This window comes from Patagioenas fasciata, chromosome 1 (assembly GCF_037038585.1).
Source record: "Patagioenas fasciata isolate bPatFas1 chromosome 1, bPatFas1.hap1, whole genome shotgun sequence".
NCBI classification, from domain to species: Eukaryota; Metazoa; Chordata; class Aves; order Columbiformes; family Columbidae; genus Patagioenas; species Patagioenas fasciata.
This window is the reverse complement of record NC_092520.1, coordinates 118514693-118537027: the sequence shown is the minus strand read 5'-3', so window position 1 is coordinate 118537027 and position 22335 is coordinate 118514693.

Sequence of the window (22335 nt, the reverse complement as noted above, 5' to 3'; positions counted from 1 at the left end):
AGAATTAGCCACTCCACAGGCCCCCTGAAATTGTCAAAACTGGGAAACTCGTATCCATCCCAAGAACCAAAGAAAGAATTCCAGACCCGGTAAAGAACATGAAACACTAACATCCCAATTGCAGGATAAAACAGAGGATGGACAAGATATGCATAAACTATTTCTGGACCACATAAAATATACAGATTCAACAAATGATGTATTAAAACTGACAGCACAAATATATGCTGACTTCCCTTCCAGTGCCTCTCTTACCACACTGTCTCTCCCTGTAATACTTTCCTTCACTCTACTGATATAATCAATGTATGGGAAAAAAAAAATAAAAATAACAAAACAAAGAGGGCAAAAAAAATCTGGGATTCAACTTTGCTTGACAGGCAAGTCAATGACAACCAGCAAAGCCCAGAAATTCTCAGAGTGGCACATAGAAGCTGGTATGGGATGATGCTAAATGGATAAATAGCAGAATGAAAAAAAAATGTGGACTAATGATCTTAGGGTACAGGCTGACTGTTGTGTAGGTGAACAAACAAGGAAGAAAACTTCTTGCACACTAAGGAAGGTCTCACTTGGATTTGCTGTGTTCCATATAAACTTACCAAGTAACGGCCGTAGCTCCAGTGTGATCTGTCAGGCTGCAAAAACAGCAAGATTTCAACCTCTTATCCTGCACAATCTGGGCCATAAAGCTGCCTGGACATACACAAACCTTTCTATCTTTCTGCTGAATCGATCTCTTTATGCAACCCTGTAAGGAAAGTAAGGGAGTTGAGCCAATTTTCTAGCTGTGTTTGTCTGAACTTGCAGTATATATTTCAGGGAGGACTTGGTCTGCCTAAATCCTAGAGAGTAACCCAGCATCCCTGCATGTGATGTTCCCAGAGACCCTCACTGAGGAGCTGTGGGTCCCTCTGGTGAGCAACCAGATAGGGAGTGTGCTTGGGAAGAAATGAGCTTGCAGCCCCTTATCTGCTCTCTGAGGACTCTCAGAAGCCCAGTGCCCAGCTGTATCAGCTGAGCCCTGGTTACCCCCCCAAATCCTCATCTCCCTGGTCCAGCACAATAGGTGACGTAGACAACCTGAAATGGCAGTAGTTCTTGGTGGCCAGGGCATTGAGTCTTACCCTTCTACTTGTGTGACATCAGCAGGCAGAAAACTTTGCTTTAAAAAGAGCCAGGCTGGATTGAGGCTAGATAGGCTGGATGTCAGTGGAGGAGAATGGGCTGCCAGGGAAGGTTCTTACCACCTCAGCCCTGCTGCCGGTGCCGTGGCTGGCACTAGTGATCCAGGACTACGTGGTGTCCCACCAGTTGGCAGCATTTCCAGAGACCGTGGACAGACTGAAGATGCACCCAAGTGGTGTTCAGAAGTAAGCTACTGGTGAGGCAAATGGTAGAGTGTTTTGGCTCAGGGGAATGTTTGCCTCTCTTGTGGAGAGGGGAGGAAAGGCAGGTTAACTAGTCTCAGAAGAAGTAATCATAGCAGACGGAAACCAGTTTTCTGAGACATGGGCTACTTAGACTGGTCTGAAAGGTATTAAACTAAACAACAGCAAAAGGACATGGTGACAAGGGAAAGAGAAAGCAGAAAAATCAAGATACCCAGAACAAAATTAATCAAGGTGCCAAAGACCTGAGGAAAAGTCTCTAATTGCCTTCAAGGATTGCAAGGAGCCCTCTAATAAGCAAAAGGAATGGTACTTGCTCACTGACTAGTGCACACACACTCCACCTGGTATTGTAAGCCACCATAAAGAAAATTGGCACGACTGGAATGTTAAAATCAGTTGTACAAAATGTTTTTTTCAAAGACTGATCAAATTAGTATAAAAGGACAGAGAATGGCAGTCTACATTGCAGATGGCATCAGCTGTCTCTGAATCACTGTCAAGTGCTCTTAAATTCTTGTGGGCTGCTGTTCCAAAACAGAGAGCAGAAGATGAGGGGTTACTGGTACCTATTGCTGTGACCAAATCACACTAGAGAACAGAATGACTGGCTGCTTAAACAACCATCTATCAGGTGTAGAAAAGGAAAAACTGTGCTATCATGGAGGATTTCAGTCCAAATGACATGTGTTGGAAGTTTCGTGCTGCCAAGTATTAAAATACCCTTGGAATTTTGCAAAATTATAGATGACAGTTTTCTAGCTTAGAAAGGATGGCAACCAACACAGGACAATTCTGAATTGGACCTCATCTTGACAGACAGATAGAAGCTGAGCTGAGAACAAGAAGTCAGTGGTTGTTTAGGCTCAGATTAAATATATCTGTTTATGCAAACCATGTAAAATCCACATCCGTAATACATTTACTTATAGTTTATAAGAGTCCAGTTTTACAAAACTGGAATGATTAAGATGTGAGATAGCTTGAAAGAACTGAAATGGTAAAATATGAAAGGTTAAACTCTTTAATAATATTTTATAAATTATCCAAGAGCTAAAAATGCGAAGTCAAGAAAGAAGGCTTAAAAACAACCAGATGTGTATGGGAAGACAAAGGATGTGTAACAATTAAAAAACAGTATGAAGAAAAAAGAAAAGTAGATAGCGGTAAGGATAAATTATGAAATCAATAAAATTGATAAGGGAAGAAAAACGGATGCGAAGGGAAAGCTATAGCCAGCAGAATGTAAGGCAGTGGAAGGAGTTTTTGAGTATCTAAAGAACAAAAGGAATTTCAATGAAAATGTTGTTTCACTAAGTAGTTAGACATGGCAGAACTGTCGATAAGAGGCTGAAATATTCAATAAACCTTTCTATACCCTGACTGGAGGAAGAAAGTAGGAGAAAACAGATAGTGTATTTAAGTCATGCAATAATGATGAAATATGTCCCACTTCCACACTGACTAAAGATGATGTTAAATTACAGATACTGAAATAGGACCTTTTCAAATCATCATGCCCAAGAGTTTCAGGCTATGAGCTGAGAAACACGTTGGATCATTAGTGCTGAGTTTCGGTAAATTCTGGGAAACTGAAAGACTTCAGAAAAAAAAATCAGATGTACCCATATTTAGGAAAAGCAGAAGAGACACCTCAATTAACCAAAATCAGCTGAGAGCATCCCCTGACAGAGTAGCCGAATAGCAGATATAGGACCAAATTAATAATGATTTCAAGGAAGGAAATATAATAAATAGTTATTTACAGAAGAGTCTTGTCAGACTAGCTCAGTATAAATTTTAATATGATTACAACTTTGGTTCATAGAAGTAATAGTATTTGCAATGTAATAAAATTCCAATGTTATTGCATATGGGACCACAGATCTTGAATAACGAATCAGAATGTTATAAAATCAATGTCCCACATTATATAGACTGAAAATGTATTCAATAATGTGTCCAAGTCTGACTGTAGACATGAAACTATCATCAAGAAAATGCATTCCTTGGATTTTGCTTTTCTTGCTGTTTTCCGTTTTTAGCAATAATTTAAGGATCAAAGATGGAGTTCCTCATAGCTGAGATGATAATTTGGGGATAGTCACTGATACAAAGAGAAAATACTGGACCTGGTCAAATAAGTGTTTTGTGATGACTGAATGTGAAATAACCAGTCTGGGAACAATACGTGTAGGTGGCACTTCCGGAGGAGCTCTGCTTGGGGAAGCAGAAAATTTTGAAATTATATTTGTGGTCAGGATGAAAATCACCTAAGCACAAGCTCTCAGCACACCACTATATCCAGAAGGGTTAAATCAGTTCCTGCTGGTATAAAAAAGAGGAATAGAGAGTGCAACTATTTCCACTGTTTTTGGTACTGGTACTGTGCTTGCTGGGGTCCTATGTCCAGATCCAGTGCCTAATTTCAAGAAGAATGTGAAAAAAAATGCTGTAAGTTCAGAGAAGAGCTCTCAGAATAAATAAAGGATAACTAATAGGAAAAGATTTAAGTAACTTCCAAGAGAGAAGGTTAATGGTGACTTGATCATAGCCCATAAGTACCTCCACAAGGAAAAGATTTAGGTAATACAGGGCTTTTCAGTCCGTCAGACAAAGGTACGGTGACTAATAAGACCAATGGCTGGATACTGAAATGAGGCAAATTCAGACCAAAAAAGAAGGTGCATATTCTTAACAGCAAGGATAATTAATCATTTGGAATGATTTACACAGGATTGTGTTGGATTCTCCATTAATGGTGATTTTTAAATCAAAATGAAACACTTTTTAAAAGAGTTGGTCTGCTGCAAGCACAGCTTTTAATCTTGAATCATGAATTAGTATAGGGAAGTTCTAGGGCCTCGATTGTATTGGAAAGTAGTGAGACAATCACAACAATCCCTCTTAGTTCCGAAATTGGTCAGTTTAGGAAATCTACATCAATCATGGGTGTATAAGCTTCTTTTGTACAACACTTGGAGGATTGCATTTTGGTTTTGTGATGAAATTTGGTTTCCTACATATTCACACTATTCCAGGTGTCAGGGTGTAAAAAAACAGAGTACAACAAAGGCAAACATAAGTATTTTCAAAAGCAAGAAAAGTCAGGATTAGTCACAGGATCAGGTTCCGTTTTAAAAACGTAGCTATCAAGAGATGAAGCACTTGTTACAGCTTTTCATTTTACAATTTTATTAGCTCAAACCCCTTAGGAATTAATATTCCACATTGGCCTGATAAAAATTCATAGCAACAAAGTTAATAAAATGTCTCATCACCTGACAAATCTAGTAGGAAGTATTTTAAAAAATCTGTATTACAAAGTAATCCCCCAAGCCCTCATGGCATATTCAAAGAGTTAACTTTAAATAGTCAGAGGTAGTGAACTGTCATTCTCTGTGCCAAAAGATGACCTGATAGCCTCCAGAAGGAAGTCAGGAAAAAGCAGTAAAATGGTTGTTGAGAAATGGAATTACAAGAGAAGCTCCATGCCTCAAGTTCTCCAAATATATGCATTGTTATTTCCTATAAATCTCTTGGCTTTCACCAGTGCTTATTAGACCAAGTATCTCCTAATTTTAATGCTGTCACCAAAGACCAGATGCTACTGTCAGATCCACATTATCTGTCTTCAGAATTTGCCTGAAGTTAAGTCTGTCCTCTCTTTTGGTGTTGGCATCCAAGCATTTTTACCATCAATGGCAGGTGACACCACATTCCAGCATGGGAATTGTTCCCTCCCTGCTCTGATGGGTATTTAGAGACTTGTGTGGTTGCGGTCTTTGTGGAAGAGACTTGGTCATGTGCTACAGCCAAAACTCTGTGTGCAGTGTGGGCCAAACTAGGATGACTGATCGCCTTTCAACAGGCAGAGTGTTTTCTTTAAAGTAAATAAGTTGGTGTCTGATCTCTTTGGTCTCTGCCCACCAGCATACTCTTTCCAAAGAGGAAGTAGACCAGAATATTTTTGGACGTTTTCTGAAGAGGTGGCTAAGGAGCTCGATTCATGTTTTGAAGTCAGCTCTAAGTACCTTGAAAAAACTTCTAATGGATCATATTTTTAAAAAGAGGAGGAACGTCTACACTTTCCAAACATTCCTGTGAACCTGCATGTCCATATTTACATGTGCAAATCCTGCAGATTTTCAGTCACAGTGCATCACTTAGTAGATCACCAACACCAGGCTGATGGCACAACTGTGCACTGCAGAGATAGGTTACACGAACACCAATGGTACTTAAGTGTTTCTGTCTACCAAAACAAGCAGGCTTTAAAGAAGCAGGCTCCTTATATCTTGCCTTCCATGTGGGACAACAAAGCACAGTGAACAGAGGTTTTATGACACGCTGATCTGCAAAAGACTTTGCTCTAGATGTGTTTGCATTTATACCACCCTTCACTGGCAAGTGCTACTTTCCAGCTGGGGATGTGCTGTTCTTGCAGCTTGTGCACAGAGGAGGGTCCCAGTAATTTTCAGCCTGATCTGAAAATTCCTTCCTTACAAAAGCAGCATCTGGCTGAAGAATACTGAAGGATTTCAGCTCTAGTACTATGTATGAATTGGCTTTTTCCAAAGACCATTTGCCTTCATTCTGTGCTGCACTGCAGTGACTCATGTGTATCCAGTATTCTTTATTTTTTTTCTCCAATACACAAGTGATTGTGTAATTACCTTTACAACATCTGTGAGTTAAAAAAAAAAAAAAAGAAAAAAATATACCAAGAAAATAATTGCAAATGGGAAATAATCATGAGCATGAGATCATCTCTATATCACTGCAGACTTTTATTAATGCTTGACTCAAAGGGATCATTTTCTCTACATTTCTTGGAATCCATTTCTTCATTTTCATGGACATTCTGGCAATATATTAAACATTTTCATGCATTTAATTCCAAAGCTTGCTATTTTCATTTTCCCCTTGATTTGTGACCCTTACTTAAACTAAAAGAGCAGATTCTTTTTACTTTCACCTCTGTGCAGAGCGTCTTGGATGTCACCCCTGGGTCCATTAACTGAGGCTTGGCATAATTCTCAGCTGGTGCAGAGCATTGCTGCCGGCTGCCTCCCACATCTGCTTTGTCTTGGGTGGAAAGAAGAATAGGAAAAGGCATTTTGGGACAGGGTGGGGCACACCTGTACTTGGCTAGCCCTCAGCTGGCACAGGGTTTCTTGCAGTCTAAAGCCATATGGTATAGATTAGAGATGTCCTTCCTTGAGTTCAGGAGGGAATCTGTGTCAAGAGGTCTAGATTTTGTGTTATATTAAATTATATGATCTGATGGCTGATGGAGATCATCACAAGAAGAAGGGGGAGGCAGAACGTGTCCTAGAGTAGCAATAAAGTGTTGATTTGTATCAGTTTGGGATGGCCACTTCAGTCTCGAGTGGTGAAATCATGGTAAAGCTATGAAGCTCAACTCATCCAGTTTTTATACCATATGAGGACATGTTTTGCCCATGCCACAATCTCAGAAAGGACATTAATTTATTTTTCCAATGAGGTGTTGAAATTTCTCCTTGTATATTTGGTATGTCTGTAGATAGAGCCACGCTCTCCTGATTTACAAGGCTTTGTCAACATATGAAAATCTGCTTTGCCACATAATCAAACACATTTGTTAGCAATTAGAAGGGATGAGGAATTCAGAGCTTTTCGATAGACAGGCATACCATGCACTTTGGATCGTGGAGGAGATGGTGGTTTGATATTGGGGCCTGTGCTTCTCCATGAGGTCTCTGCTGACTCTAGCAATCTTCTCAGCTTTGGATTATTCAGCCCCAGACCCTCATCAAACAGCAAAAGGCCTCTCCAGCTGCCTCTGGGGATTCCTGGACCTCTCTGGCTTTACACACCCACTGCCATCCTTATCCCCCTCTACAGGAGAAAAGCCACAAGGGAACCAGGGGGGAGATGCAAGGGACCAGGTGTGTCTTGCCACAGCCATGGCCAGACTGCAGCAGAGTCCCCCTGTCACAGGAACTAGCCTTGCCATTGCCTTTGCTCAGCAATGTCTACGGTTTTTGCAAGGACAGCTGTTCACCACAAAAGATGTGGCTCATACTGTGTCCTCCTGTTGTACCCAAAGGACACAGGTTTTTCTGCTTCCTGAGCCCCTTCCTGCAGGGACAGACCTAAAAATGAGCAGTTGTTGAGATGCTGTAACAACACTGAAAACTAGGAGTTTTTTCTACTTAATTACTATGTCATTGGAATAGCTGAGAAGTGGTGGGCCCACTCACGCATCTGGGCTAGCTGCAGTGAACGGGAACCAGCTCTCCAGGAGAGACCATCAGGAGAGATGAGGGAGAAGGGCCTTGCTGTCTCTGTGAAGGAGCAGCTGGGGTACAAGGAGCTCTTCAGTGGAATGGATGATGGGCTGGTGGAGAGGCTGTGGGTCTGAGGAAAGGCCTGTGAGGGGGATATCATGATGGGAGGGTATTGCACACATCCCATGAGGTTAAACCTTCTTTGAAGCACTGCAGGAAGCCTCTGAAGCAGAGACCCTAGTTCTCATGGAGGAGTTTAACCTCCCTGACACATGCTGGAAGGGCAGTGTGACAGGACACCAGGAGGCTTCAGGAGAGCATCATCTTGAAACAGATATGGGGTGGGCCAACCAGGGGTGACCCATAGTTGCATCTGCCGTTCACTGTCAAGGAAAAAGAGGTTGAGAATATATGAATCAGCAATAGCCTTGGCTATAGTCGCCATGAAATGGTGGGGTATGAGATCTGAGGAGAGGAGAGGAGAGGAGAGGAGAGGAGGGGAGAGGAGGGGAGAGGAGAGGAGAGGAGAGGAGAGGAGAGGAGAGGAGAGGAGAGGAGAGGAGAGGAGAGGAGAGGAGAGGAGAGGAGAGGAGAGGAGAGGAGAGGAGAGGAGAGGAGAGGAGAGGAGAGGAGAGGAGAGGAGAGGAGAGGAGAGGAGAGGAGAGGAGAGGAGAGGAGAGGAGAGGAGAGGAGAGGAGAGGAGAGGAGAGGAGAGGAGAGGAGAGGAGAAGAGAGAAGAGAAGAGAAGAGAAGAGAAGAGAAGAGAAGAGAAGAGAAGAGAAGAGAAGAGAAGAGAAGAGAAGAGAAGAGAAGAGAAGAGAAGAGAAGAGAAGAGAAGAGAAGAGAAGAGAAGAGAAGAAGGAGACTAGCAGAAGGCAGACCCTGAATTCTAGGAGAGCATATTTCAGCATATTTGGGAAACTGGTAGGTGGGATCCAGAGGGAGGCAGCACTGATGGGCAAAGGAGCTCAGGTAAGCCGATGGACCTTCAAGGACAGCATGGTCCAAGCACAAGAGCAGTGTGGCACTCATGAAGACAGGCAGAAGTATCAGGAGAATGTTTTGGGTAAGCATAAAGCTCATGGTGGAGCTCTGATGTAAAAAGGAATCATACAGGAGGTGGAAGCAGGGATGTACTACAAAAGAGGACTTTAGAAATATTAACCGGGCATCTAGGGATGGTGTCTACCTAGAGGTAATGCTTCCAGGTGACATCAGGAGTAATAGGAAGGGTTTCTATGGCTACATTGATAGTGAAAGGTTGAACAAGGAAAATGTGGGCCCATTGATGAACGGGAGGGGTGGCTTAAAGGACAGGGGACACAGACACGGCTGAGGTAGGGACCTTCTTTTTCTCTTTGCTGAATCTGACCCTTGTGCTACTATCTGTGTGCTAATAAAATAGGTTGCTGTGAAGTACTCTGTCACGTTCGTGAATTGATTTGTTGTAAAGTTGTTCACGTTTACAATTTTTAAAAGTCTTCTGTAGTCAGAACTGCAACATCTGAAAGTATGAGGACAAAAATAGGAAAAAAATAAAGTTTTGTTGGTTTTATTTTCACTACAGTTCTCATCCTCTCAACACAGTTAATAGTAGGAGTGGAGTTAAGTTCAAGTCGCATTTCTATACCAGTAGAAAAAACACAAGCACACAGGGGCTTCCCAGTGATCAATGTGAACCTCTCCTGCTCACGGAGATCTATTTTCCACTGAAATGTTTCATCGGGGGCAGAACTCCTTTACACAACAGCACCTCATTATTTCTCTGCTGAGATCTAACCCTACAGCCACAGGCAACCAAAACCCCACTGAAATCCTTAAACAGAGTTCAGTGTACTCCAGAGCAGGACCTGGATCTCTCAGGAATTGAAGTTGGCCTTTCTGGAAAGTTGAATGTTGCTTTTCCCCTCTCTGAGCCTCTGACTTCTCCTAAGCAAGCACTGAAGGATCTCAGTTCAAGTACTGTGGGCCAGTCCTGAAAAAATTAGAGTTATGCTCCAGGAAAACGTGAGATCCTCCTGTTCTGACTGCAGGGAATCATCTGCCCAGTCACCGTGCATCTGCACACATCTCCTGGGCTTCGCAGAACAACTGCATGGCATGTGTACTGGCCGTCTGGCTTTCTCCCCCAAGTGAGGGAGCTTCTCCATGGGAGAACAGGGGCCCCAGGCCCAAGAAGTCAGGAAGCAAGTTAGTGAGTTAAGGAGGAATTTGAAATGGAGAAGGGAAAAAATTGGCAGGTGGGAAGAGGCCAAAGCGTTCCAGGTGTAAGGGACAGTATGAGAGGCAATGCAGAAATGAGTGGGAGGGGAAGAAGTCTGAGAGGTCGGGAGCCTTGTAAGCTGCTCGCTTTGAATTCCCAGGGATGTGCCTTGCTTTCAAATCTCCCACTGCCTTTTTGAGGAGTGAGGTCACTTTCTCAGAAAATGTCCTAGGACTATGGCCCAACATGTGAAAATCCTGTTAAAATATACAGGCTTGCCGCAGTAAGCCTGTAATTTTAACAGGTCGGTTGTTTTAACAAGACCAATTTCAGAGTGCAGACCTATTTTCTGAAATATGTTTTGGATTAGTGCGATGGAAATGTGTTGGTTTTATAGGTCAATTCTCTACTGTAAATTGCTTCTCACTTGTAATGAATTTTTATCCCCTAGCAGATTTAGTCTTTTAACTGGAATTCATTGGACAGACACACAAATAGTTCAGTCTCAAAATATAAGTTGCTTCATCATGTTAACAATGACAGTGGACCTAGCTCCAGTGGCTGGATCCTCAGCATCAGTGGGCTGGTTATTCATGCTTCATTGCCACCTGACCTCCAGTCCTGAGCCAAGTCAGTGGCTGGTAGAACCTTATGGCTGTTCTAAAATACAGTTATCTGGAAAAGTCCTCAGAGGAGGTGCCCTGCATTGTGAGATAGGAAGAATACCATTGTCCATGCCATTTTGTTCCCAATATAGCCATAGTCAGACCTTGTATATCCCGGGAGCCTTCCCTGTAAACAGTGAGGTGGGCTCCCCACTCCACTGTTCATGGCAGCTCTGGGCTACGGGAACCGGGAGAAGCAAGCTTGAGGGAGCTTCATCCTCGTTATTTAGGTCTGGGCTAATATGGTCATTTCTAATGTTTCCCAGCATGCAGGTGGATGGGGTTCTCCTCACCTAATTTGTACCACCTGCATGTGAGATGTCTGGTCTGGGCACATTGCCTGGGCTCCCGCTGCAGCAGGTACAGCAGCAAGGACCCCGCAGGTGTCACCCTCCCCACATGCCACTGGCTTCTGTCCTGAGGGGTGGGGTGGCTCCATCTCAAGTGGAGCTTTATCTTTCTTCCTTGGCTACCAAAAGGGTAGTTTTGTCTGGACATCCATCTTGAAGAAGCCTAATATTAGGAAATGAACCCAGTCAGCCAATAGCCCCTCGCTGCCTTTTTTTTGCCAGGGACAGAGGCATCCGCCATACAGTAGGTGGATTTTCATGGCCGTGACAGAAATTGCACCTGGGAATCAGCTGAGGGACAATATTGTATAGACATGTGGTTCACAGACTCATTCTTTACCTCTCAAAAACTCCTGCAACATGTATGTTTTGAAACTGGTGTATTTTATGCAAATACCTTTCGATTATGCCTTTAGTCCTCTACATTCTGCTTGCTATATGTCATTAGTATTTTCCTGCAAATACAGGTACTCAGTGCAAGTGGAACATTTTCATGGACTGGTGAATTTTTTTCCTAAGTCCAGAGACAGGAGACAGAAGATATTTACTAAGTTAAGACACTCAGCACCCCACAAAGATAAAGTGCTAGTTTATATTCCTTTGGAAGCAAAACATTTTAGCTTACTATTAGGAAATTATATTTTGAATGTTAGTTAATATTTTTTTTAAGAATGAAAGAAAAAAACAGCTTAAGAATCAGGGAAAAAGTTTTAATTACAGGTTAAATGAAGCATTCTGCACTCATGCAAAATAAACATTTTGTTCTGGTTAGAAGATTTTTTTTGCCTTGTTTGTTTCTTTGGCCACTGGACAGCAACAAAAAATTCAACTGTGCCCTGAGCTTAAGCTCGTATGTTCTGAATGCTAATGGCCACAAGAAAAAAAGCTCAATGTAAATAAGTTACATTTTCAAAATTAATGACATATGCTAATTGAGTTTATCCAGGTAATAAAATCCATCTAATAAAATGTATCCATCAAATATAATTCTTCCAGTTCTATAAAAAATGTATGTTTCTTTGCCTGTATATCATCTGTGTGGAGATAATGAATACCTTGTGACATTGGGGTCACAGGTCAAATCCCAGACCTTATTACAAATCTAGGGAAAATTACTTTTTCACTGACCTATAGTACGACCTAATAGTCTAGGAGGAGTTAAAGGCCAATTGTTCATTCAGTATCACCAAATAATATATATATAAATGTATATATATATTTAATAACACTGATGCAATGAAAACTTACTTCTGTAGATGTGGATTTACAGCACGTCCACAGGGATTTCTCATGCAGATCTCAAGATGTCAAAAACCAACATAACCGCAACACTCTGAAGTGCATGTTTGAAATGAATGATGACAGACCTTGGTGTGTGGGGTAGGGTTTTATTGTTCCTCCAGTGATTTGACGTAGCCCCAGATACAGCATATTTAACAACTCTAGACGACAAGCCTTTCTCACACTTTTAAGGATGTGGGTTAATTGTGGCTACTTTTGCTGGCTGCGAGGAGACAAGGTGTTCAGTGGTGTCGCTCCATGCAGCAGCACTGCCAGTGCCAAAACCCTTCGGTGAGGTCCCAGCCCTCCATTGCTGCAGCTTCTTCTGATGCCACAGTGTGTGGGATTGGACTGCAAAACTGAGTCAGGGAAATGATCCAGGCCCTTAGAAAAGCCTTTGGAAAGGGGCACCTGGAGTTGTGGGGAGTTTTTCTTGCTCGGCTCTACAGCACAGCCCCTCACATGACTGCTCTGGGAGGGAAGGATGGGTGACCCACATAGTGCCCAAGACCAGGACCAGGGAGTGGGGCTGGGGGAGTGATGTGACCACTGAAGACCTTGTAACATCTTGAAATGACACCCTAAAAGATTACATCAGCCAAAGGTGCTAGCATTCCTAAGAGAGCAGTTTTAATGTGAAGAGGAGGCTGCTGCCTTCTCCGTGGCTGAAGATATTGTCCAGCACCAGTTATTATCAGGCCCTTCATAAGAGCCCCATGTGGTCAGAATGGGGGAGCCTTAAATAATCACACATGTTTTCCACATTTATTTGCTCCCTTTTTTCAAGGCTTAGCCACGTTCTCAGCACACAGGTCATTCAAACGCATCTTTCTCGGCAAACTTTTATCCTGATTCCTTTCCAGCCTGCTGCACAATAACATCTCCCATGTTTCCTTCAATGGTCGTGTTGAACAGGATCCTGTGTGTTTGAGCTTGCCTTGATTTGCAGGTCTGCTGCCCTATAATGACTGACAAACAGGCCACAGATTACTTCCATTTTATGACTGGAGTTCAGGGAAATTGAACATCCTAATTAAGCACAGATGTAAGGTTAAAGTGTAGAACAATCTGGACTGGTTTTCATTTAAGCCCCTTTCTGATTCATTTGGTTCCATAAGAGAGTCACAATTAGAAAAAAATATTTTGTCAATGTTGAAAGACATGTGATGTAGAACTGATTGGATTAAATCTGAGTTCATGTGAATTTTGGCAAATTCAATTAGGAGAGGCCCTTGCAAGTACTCTGTGGAAAACCTCCAATGGCTTTGCAAACTGTATTTGGATTTTCCATTCCATAACACTGCATGCGTTGACAAAACGCCATCCCAACATAATGTGGGAGCATTACAAACAAGTTTCTTTGCTTTGCAGGAGCCATAAGTTCAGACGCAGAGTGAAACTGCAAATCCAGGCTCATTTGAAGATTCCAGACCATGGAAAAGACCAGGTGGGTGCAGGTTAAGGGGCGACTTGAGGAAAGACCTCAGTAAACTGCTTCAAACAGCTTTTGGTGGTACAAGAGTCATAGGCTAAGTGGGAGAGCTTTCTGAAGGAGCGGTGGCTTTTTGTGCAATTGTTTGTCTCATGACTGGACCAGAGTACCCTAATTTCTGCTTGCAAGTCCATATGCCACCACCATGAAAAGCTTTTAATACCTGATATTAAAATGTCTTATGAAATGTTTCTGGGTCTGAAGATGGTGGGTCTGACCTTGCTACTTTGATAGTCATCTAGTTGTTCCCGGCTTTGGTTCATTACCTTTTTGTGGGGAAAATACTTGCAGAAGTACCTGTGTCAAGCCAGATCTACTTGGTAGGGGGTGGGGGAAGATTGACTGAGTTTTGTTCAAATCTTTTCTCCCCAAGCAGACAGAAAGAAATACTTCCCTGTTAGATGTAATAAGACTTAAACAGTTTTATTTTATTTTCTGACTTTCTTAAAGATAAAATCCAGCTCCTGACTTCCCCTGTGCTACTCAGGAATGTGCATCATTTTTAATACTGGTAACATATGTTGTCAGTTTATATTATTTTTAATAATCTTTTGTTCTGTCTGTGCTGGCAAAGCACAATCACCAGGACTTCTTTGGCTTGATAACTGTCCTGTATGAACTAACAGACAAACAAGCACAGCTTTGTTTTCATAAAGCAGTTTTCCTTCCCTTAGAAATGCAATGTTTTGTTATTGATGCAAAACGGATTTGCCTTTCTCGAGTCTCTCTCTCCTCTCTAGTCAGGCACTGGATAGTGCTGCAAATAAAAACAAAACAATACAATAAAACCAGTATATTAAAATGGACCCCTGCAATACAGTCAAAATAGAAAGCAAGTAGAAGGCTTGGTGAAAGAACCGCAAAATTTGTTGGCCGTTTCCCATCTCTCCCCATGGTGAGGGACTGTCACATGTGCCTGAGGGGGGTAAAGTCCCTTTTTGCTGTGGCTTTCTGAGAAGCCTCTAGCTATGTTAGCTTTGCCTAAGTGCTTGAACTGATTTCAGAAACTTTAGAAACACTCATTGCTTTTTGATTCAATTTACAGGGCCTCTTCTTCTTTTCTTTTTCCTTTGTAAAATATGGGGGGGGGGGGGGGGGGAAGTAATTTCATACTTTTCCTGAAAACAAAGGAGGCAAAGCCCCCCTCTATGAAAACCCCCCAAAATGAGCAACCAAAGATATCTTTGTTGTGACGGAGGAACTATTTGAGCTGGAGCAGCTGTGGCTGCAGATCTGGCTCCTCTGCATGGAACACGTTTCAGCCATGCCCAGATCGGTGGCTGATCAGGCTGAGTCCCTTTGCAATATTACCATACAGTGAGGACAAGCTTATACATTACCTACACCCAGAGTCTCTCAAATCAAAGCTGTTTCTGTTCCAGTTTTCATCAAAATTTTGTCATCGGTGATTCTGCCAGCAGCAAGAGTTGTTTGTATCAACCCCTTCCACCGCAGCTTTCTTCTTTTGCATGTCTACCAGTATTGGCTCGTGTCACTCAAGTTTGTACAAAAACGTGGCAATTCATCTTGCTGATGTATCTCCAACTCCTGCTTTTTATTGACCGTTTTTCCTACTGGAGTAAACTCTGGGCTCCACTGAGTCAATGGGAATTTTGCCTTTTCCTTTCATCAGGTCAAGATTTCCCTGTCATCTTCAGATACCATTGTGAACTTGCTCCCCATTTTATCATCTCTGCCTGCTCTGAAACTAGCTTCCTATACTCCTTAAGTACTTTCTCTTTTTCTTCCAGTGCCCTTCCCCTTAAATGCTGTACTGCAGTTGAACGTCCTTGTAGGAAAGGCCGGGAAAATTTTCTCTGGAGAACCTTAAAATAATACATGCAATCTTCTGCAATCTGGTATACCACAAGGCAGAAGAGGAAATTGCACTCAGATCTTTTGCACCATTAGAATTGACATAAAGATTAATCCTTCAGACTTAGATGGAACCCGAGCTGGCTCTTCCACCCCTCTAAGTTTTGAACATGTAATTATGTCTCTGTGGGGAGAACATGGACAGATTTTGTATGACACAATTATTCTTCCGCTTGTCTGGCCATCATGAACAATGAGGCCAACTTTCTTGATACTTCTTTGGAAGGGTGCATGCAAATCTCATTAACAAATTAAACGCTAAATGTTCTTGAAGCTTTGCTGTAGTTGTTGGGAAGCCAGGATGGGTCACATTGCAAACTTGAAAAGAAAATTACTAAGCTAGTGATCTGTGATTTGGAAAGAAACTTTTCCTTGGAGGTGCTTTGGAGGCATGTGGGAGTGTTTATTTGTCCAGTATATGTGAATTATTTGGTTGTTTCTTACTGAACTGTGGATTATTAAGTTATTTTTTATTGAAGTACTTTTTCAAATCCTCTGTAGCCAAACCAACTCATACTGTTATGATCTTAGCATGTTGTTGTTAAAATAGTGTACAAAATGTTACCTTTTTTTTTTTTTTTCCCTTTTTCTATAGTGGTATTGCGGGATATTGTAAAACTAGCAAATATGAAGCCACTGCTTGGCTCTCCTTACAATTCCAGGAGAGAGATTTTGAATTAGTTGCCTAAAATGGCACCAATGCTACAGGTTCCACAAAAATCAGTTTCTGCATCAGTTGCCTGGGATTTTATGAACCTAATTTTTATTGAGTTAGTGGATGGTAGGACATTACTTCTGAAGCAGAGCTGAATAATTCAAGGATACTGATAACAGCTACTTTTCAGCACCAACCTAAACATGTAACTTTAAAGCCTAGCGTCATACAGAGACCACTGGCAGGCAGATGGAACCTTGAAGCACAGCTCTGTTAAGCAGTATATGGGATCATATCTAACTTAGGAACATTTACCCCTTCCCTGTAAGCTACTGCTTGTTACTTTCTAAATATCTTTTATCTGGATTTGTTTTCCTTCACTGAAGGAAACGTGGTTTCTGGAAAATGTGCTTTTCAAAGGCACTGAGACAGATATACATCCAACTTGCATTGGTTTTGCATGGGTATGAAGTCCACAAGCAAAATTTGCCTAGGAGGCTGTGATTTCAGTCCTTTTTGAAAATGACAGAGGAAACAAAATAACCATTCTTCTTATCATAAACACACAAAACCTGTGCCACAGCTGACATGACAATGTATCTCAACACATTTGGTACTGAAACCCTGTTTATTTGGCCTGTTCACTTACTCATGTGCAAAATTCAGCTCCTAGTCATGCATTTCCCAGCCCATAGTGTGACATGGTGCAATTCAACTGTGCTAATTTCAAGATCATTAGGAAAAAATCCAAGCATCATATTACTCTGTTCATTACACATGTACATGGAAGCAGCTAATGAAGTCCATGCTTTTGCCAGACAGGAAAGGGAAATTTGCAGCCTTGTTAACACTTTTGAAATGAGAGGGAGAAAAATCTCGACTGGATGTACAGATCTGCCTTCTTACCCCACAAGACGGATTCTGCCTTGTGCCTTTGCAGCCATGGGAAGAAGCAGGACCAAAAGCTCTCCTAAAAATGGCTGGAATTGACTAGTTTGGAGATGCACCAACTTTGTCATTTCCAGGGAACTGGTTAGAAATTTTCCATCTGAATTGGAAATGACCTGAATGGAAAGAAAATGTTGCCAAACTGTTAGGAAATTATTCATGCCCACCCTCTGTTTTCCTATAGCTGTCCTTTGGCCTGACTCATCTCCTCCTGGAATCACTGGACATCCTTCTCCTGGGTTTGTTGGAAACTTATCTGGTCCTTTCCTTTCTATCTAGAATTTCTGAGACACTTATATAGAATTTTGTGAGTTAAGGTTAAAGTAAACATCTATTGTACAGAGAATAAATACTGAAAAGCAGTACTGTTTTATGTAAAAATCATTCTGCTGTGGACACTGTGGACACGATCCAATAAAACTCTTAGGAACACGTAAGGGGAAGGTAGGGTCCTTCACTTTGGGGTGAATTTCACATGTAAGACCTCAGCTTCACTGAGATCACACTATGAAACAACCTATTGTATACACCTTGCATTGAAAACAAAAGGTAGAACTTCATTGAAATAATCATAAAACTATTTTTCCTATACTAACTACAGCTGTGGGGCATGTTTCTATGGAAACAGTTTTCCTTATGTGCTTCTCTATAGCTAAAGGTCTCAAATGGACCTTCTGTCTACTCATTGCCTGTATAAACTGCGGATTCTGTACAATAATCTCTAACACAGATCAGCCGAATCTCCTGATATGTGTCAGAAAACATTATCAGGAGGCAAACACCAGTTATTGCAGGTTCCCATAAATTTCTAGATAATCAGGTCCTTAGTGGCAAGTTGGCATCTTAAGTGTAAGGACTGTATTGAGGAGTTTTGATTAGAGGTCATTGTCCTATCCAAAGCTGTAACACATGGCGATGAATTCTGCAGCTTCACCTTTGCTATACGAAGATTTATGTTGCTTTGATTTGAATAATTTATGCTGCATACTGCATTCTAGATACCAGACGCTAAAAACAATTTGTTCTTTGTTGACATAAGTAAAACACTTGCAAAATTGCTGATTAAATGAACCATGCACTTTTAATATTTTCCTCATTGTAAACCATTACTGTAGAAAAGAAGGCATAAGTAAAGCTGATATTCGATCAGTGATGCCTGGCAGTACAAGCTAGTTGGTAAAGCCACCTAGATAGTGAAACAGCTGTTATATAAAAACACAAGATAAATTTCTTACCGTTTTAGAAATCCTCAAATTATCATCTACTAGCCCACACTGTGCAAGCTATATTATTCACATTCAGAGACACTTAAAGCTATACAAATGTAATAATTTTTTTCTAATATGCTTGTGTACACATAGTAATCTGTGTAGGAATAATGCAGAAGCAGTTAGGGGTATAGACTAATATGTATATGAGGTGGTCTTATTTGATTCAGAAGAAGGCAATATGTACGTTTACAATTAATATAACAACTGAAACGGTTTGTTTTCAAGCTGTCGGTTGTTATCATTGTTAGAGCATGGGTCACAGCTATGCACATGGTTATGAGAATTAAACTGTATTATAGCAGCTCCTAATAAATTATGAAGATGGCAGGCAGTAACTTCTGAGTCCACGGTATTGCATAGCAGGGTGAGACTCATTGAATCCTGCTTTAGAGTTCAGCATGACTCTGAGAGAGCTGCTGGGGATCCTTTTGGAGTCAGCAAAGGAGAACTTTCAGAAAGCAAAAGTGAGCCATCCCTCTGGGACATGCAGTAGGGGCTGAGATGGGTGAGATAAATGAAGCAGAACAAATTCTCCCATAGGGGTGACAGCCTCTTTACACAGTATAGGAGAGGAAGCCCACACCACCAGCTTTAACTGAACACTGAACATTCAGATAAGTAAACGTAAGTAATGTGAGTGCAGTTCTACTTCTCATTACCCAATATCTTCAATGTTACATTTTAAAATGTGATTCATTTATGCATTTAATTTAAAATCCACTTCACTTTTCATCAGCTACATTCTCAGTTTACTCTTTATACTTCACTCAGTTCAGGTAAAATAGACAGACAAGTCTGATATTTTATGTCATAATTTCCTCTTTCTGATTCCCTTTAGTGTTTAGTGGCATGGGGTTCCTCGGACTTTTTTTTTTTTTTTTTTTTTTGATGGGAGATTTTTACTGCTTTTATTTTACATATTTTACACAGCTGATAAATGTACATCCTACATAAGTGTGCTGGAGTGAACCCGCCTGGGTGGGCACAGTGAACTCAGGTAGCAGGTGGCAGCGAGCAGTGAACAAAGAGAAGTTCACTGTGTGCTCAAACACAACTCTGACATGTTCGTGGAACATTTGGGCGCTGAGGACAATGTCCCAGTTTAAAACTGTGGGGAAGCCATGTGGACGGTTCCACACACCCAGTCACTGCTGCTGCCATGGGCTGTTATCAACTGTGTGTTGGGAGGAAAGGTCCACACTAGTAAAATGGCTACAGATTTCCTGAGCTCACCATTATTATGACTGTTTACACCAGGGTGACATGTGCCCAGAATAACCAAGAGTTACTTTAACCATTTTGGGATCAGGTTATGGCCTCCTGAAGGAGTCTGTATATGGAATAATTCCACTTATCCCTGTGGAATTTCATTAGATCTTTTCCTGGATACTCAAAAGAGGAGTTTTGCTTGTTTATTTTTGACACTTCTCTTACATGAATTTAATTGCATTGCTTTTGTTATTGTTTGACTAGCTAGGGCTTTTATTTCTCCCAGATGAACAGCTGGAAATGTGTGCAATCCTGAAAGCTTTGTAAAAACACATTCAACATGGGAGAGTTCTGTGGAGCGAATAAGGTGTAGTGGATGACATTGGGCCAAATAAGGGGAAACCTGTGGAAAAACAAACCTATACCGAAATTGAGTTTCATCAGAAGGACAGAAAAGACTTAAACAAATAATCCCTTAGAAAAAAATCCTTCCTGCCTTGTCGGTTCATGGTTTTGAATCAGTACCAGAAACTTTTAAACTGGTTTATTTATATCAGATATCCAAGAATATCTCAGACCAATTAAACATCTCAGAACCACATTACAGGCAAGTTTAATAGAAATTTTAAATACCTTTATTTTTTTTTTAAAAAAACCAACTTAGAATTACTTCTGGATGAGAGAAAAGTCCAGAAGGACTGCAATCATTAAAAATATATGTATGTATCCATTGTTGGGTCTCACGTGTTTAACTATATCAGACTCAGTAGTCCAATACTCTTATCTGCAGATTGCTTCCAGTAAGTTTTGCAAAAGATAGCTATTAAGGACATATGGCCTAGCACTAAACCAATTGCTATCCTGCATTTTTTTTCAATTTCTTTCTACTTTGCTTTTTGTTAACACAGCCGTATATAGCCAAGAATATCGAAGTCGTAGTTAAACCCCGTGCACCTGCTTGAGCTTACTTCCTTCTCCCAAAAGTCAAAGCAAATCTCTGTTAAGGTTAAATGTGAAGAAAATGCATAAGCAAGGAAAAGTGCATTAAAAAAGGTTCTCTGGAGCTGAGCAGAGCAGTGGGAACCAGTAACATCTCTTATGTGTAGCCTTCTTTGTCCCTGACAGAGGCCAGTTTTGCAGGAGAAGCTTCCAAATCCGAACGTCAACATCTGCAGGTCCCTGAGCAACAAGTGCTCACTCCTGGCCCTGGAGACTCTGGTTGCCTGAACCTGCACTGATGGTTTGATGCCCCTTCAGTTATTGAGCTAAGACTCTTCTGGTTCCCTCTGCCTTCAACACAAATGTTTCACCAGCTAGTTCCAGTTCTGCATTTCCCACTCTCGTGAAGAACCACTCCATTGAAATGGTTTATTTGCGTAATTTACAAATGCTCCTTTCTGCTATCGCTTTAGCACACTCTGTGTCAGTGTGCATTTAAGCTATCAACACCTCTGTCTCAACATACTCTTTGAATTATGTAAGAGTTGTAGGGCCTGCCTATTGTAATGTCATCTTCATTAATCAGCCTTTTAATTTTGCAGTATATAGCTGCTAGGGGCAAATAATTGCCTGAGTTTACTTTGTCTTTCACTGTAGCTGTTTGCTGCCGAATTTCAGTCAGTACTTTCTGTGGGATGCAGGAACCTGAATAAACTTCCCTTTAAAACCTCTGTGCCAAATGTTGCTCTATTTGTTCTACCTCTCCATTAATTAAAGCAGTATACTGTTGCAGCTTTGCAGCAACCAGATAGCAGAGCTCAAGGTGAGACCTTATAGGCAGAGCAGGTGATTTTGTTTCACATCAGAAAGGGTCTGGCTGGCTGATGCTTTCACACTCACAAGCTCCCAAGCCCCGGAACTTGGGTCAACACAGCCCAGGTGGCATTCCTGAATTCCTGATTCCCTGACAGACAGAACAACAGGTGCTGCCTGGCAACTCCACTTTATATCTCTTGGGGTTTTAGACTGGTGGTTGTGTTCTGGTTTTGGTCATGTTCTCTATCTTAGGAATCATCAACAGTTACTCTCTTTTCTCTCTTTTTTCTTCCTGTTTCACTTCTAGCATCATTGGCGTTTGCTGTCTCTTTTGCCACTTCTTCTGGATGTTTGGAGACTTCAGTCCCATTCTGGCCGCCCAGGGCTTTGGATCTCCTTTGTTTTCTAGAATTAAGAAGCTGAACACAGATCTGGCATTACTTCAGTGGCCTGCTAGTCTAGGTGCCAAAACCATATATCCATTCTACATTTTCTTTCATCTTGTGCTCCCACACTAAACCATTTCCAGTCATTCTCCATTCAGACTGGTTTTAGTGTTTCTGTTGCAGATTTCTATACATTCAGGACGATAGATAACTGTAGGAGACCTTGGAGGACCCCATGAGGGATTTCTGCAGTTCTCTGGAGATCTATTCATTCTCTGGTTCTTTTAGTTGAGCTCTGAACTCGGCATCACTCTCCCAGAAATCTCTGCTTTATTGTGCTGTGAGCAGTTATCTAACACTTGGTGAATATACTCCAGTTCATTTACTTGTTCCTTTTCACCTGCTCCAATTGCTGAAGGCTTTTGAATGTGGGTTTGAAGCTCTATCCATAACAATGTTGGGAAATCTATTGACAAATTTTCACTTGTTTCTACTCAGGTTGCATGTCCTCGATGATCCTGTCTCCTCTCTGCACAAAAAGAGACCTCAATATAATAAGTATTTGGCAGCAGTGGAAGA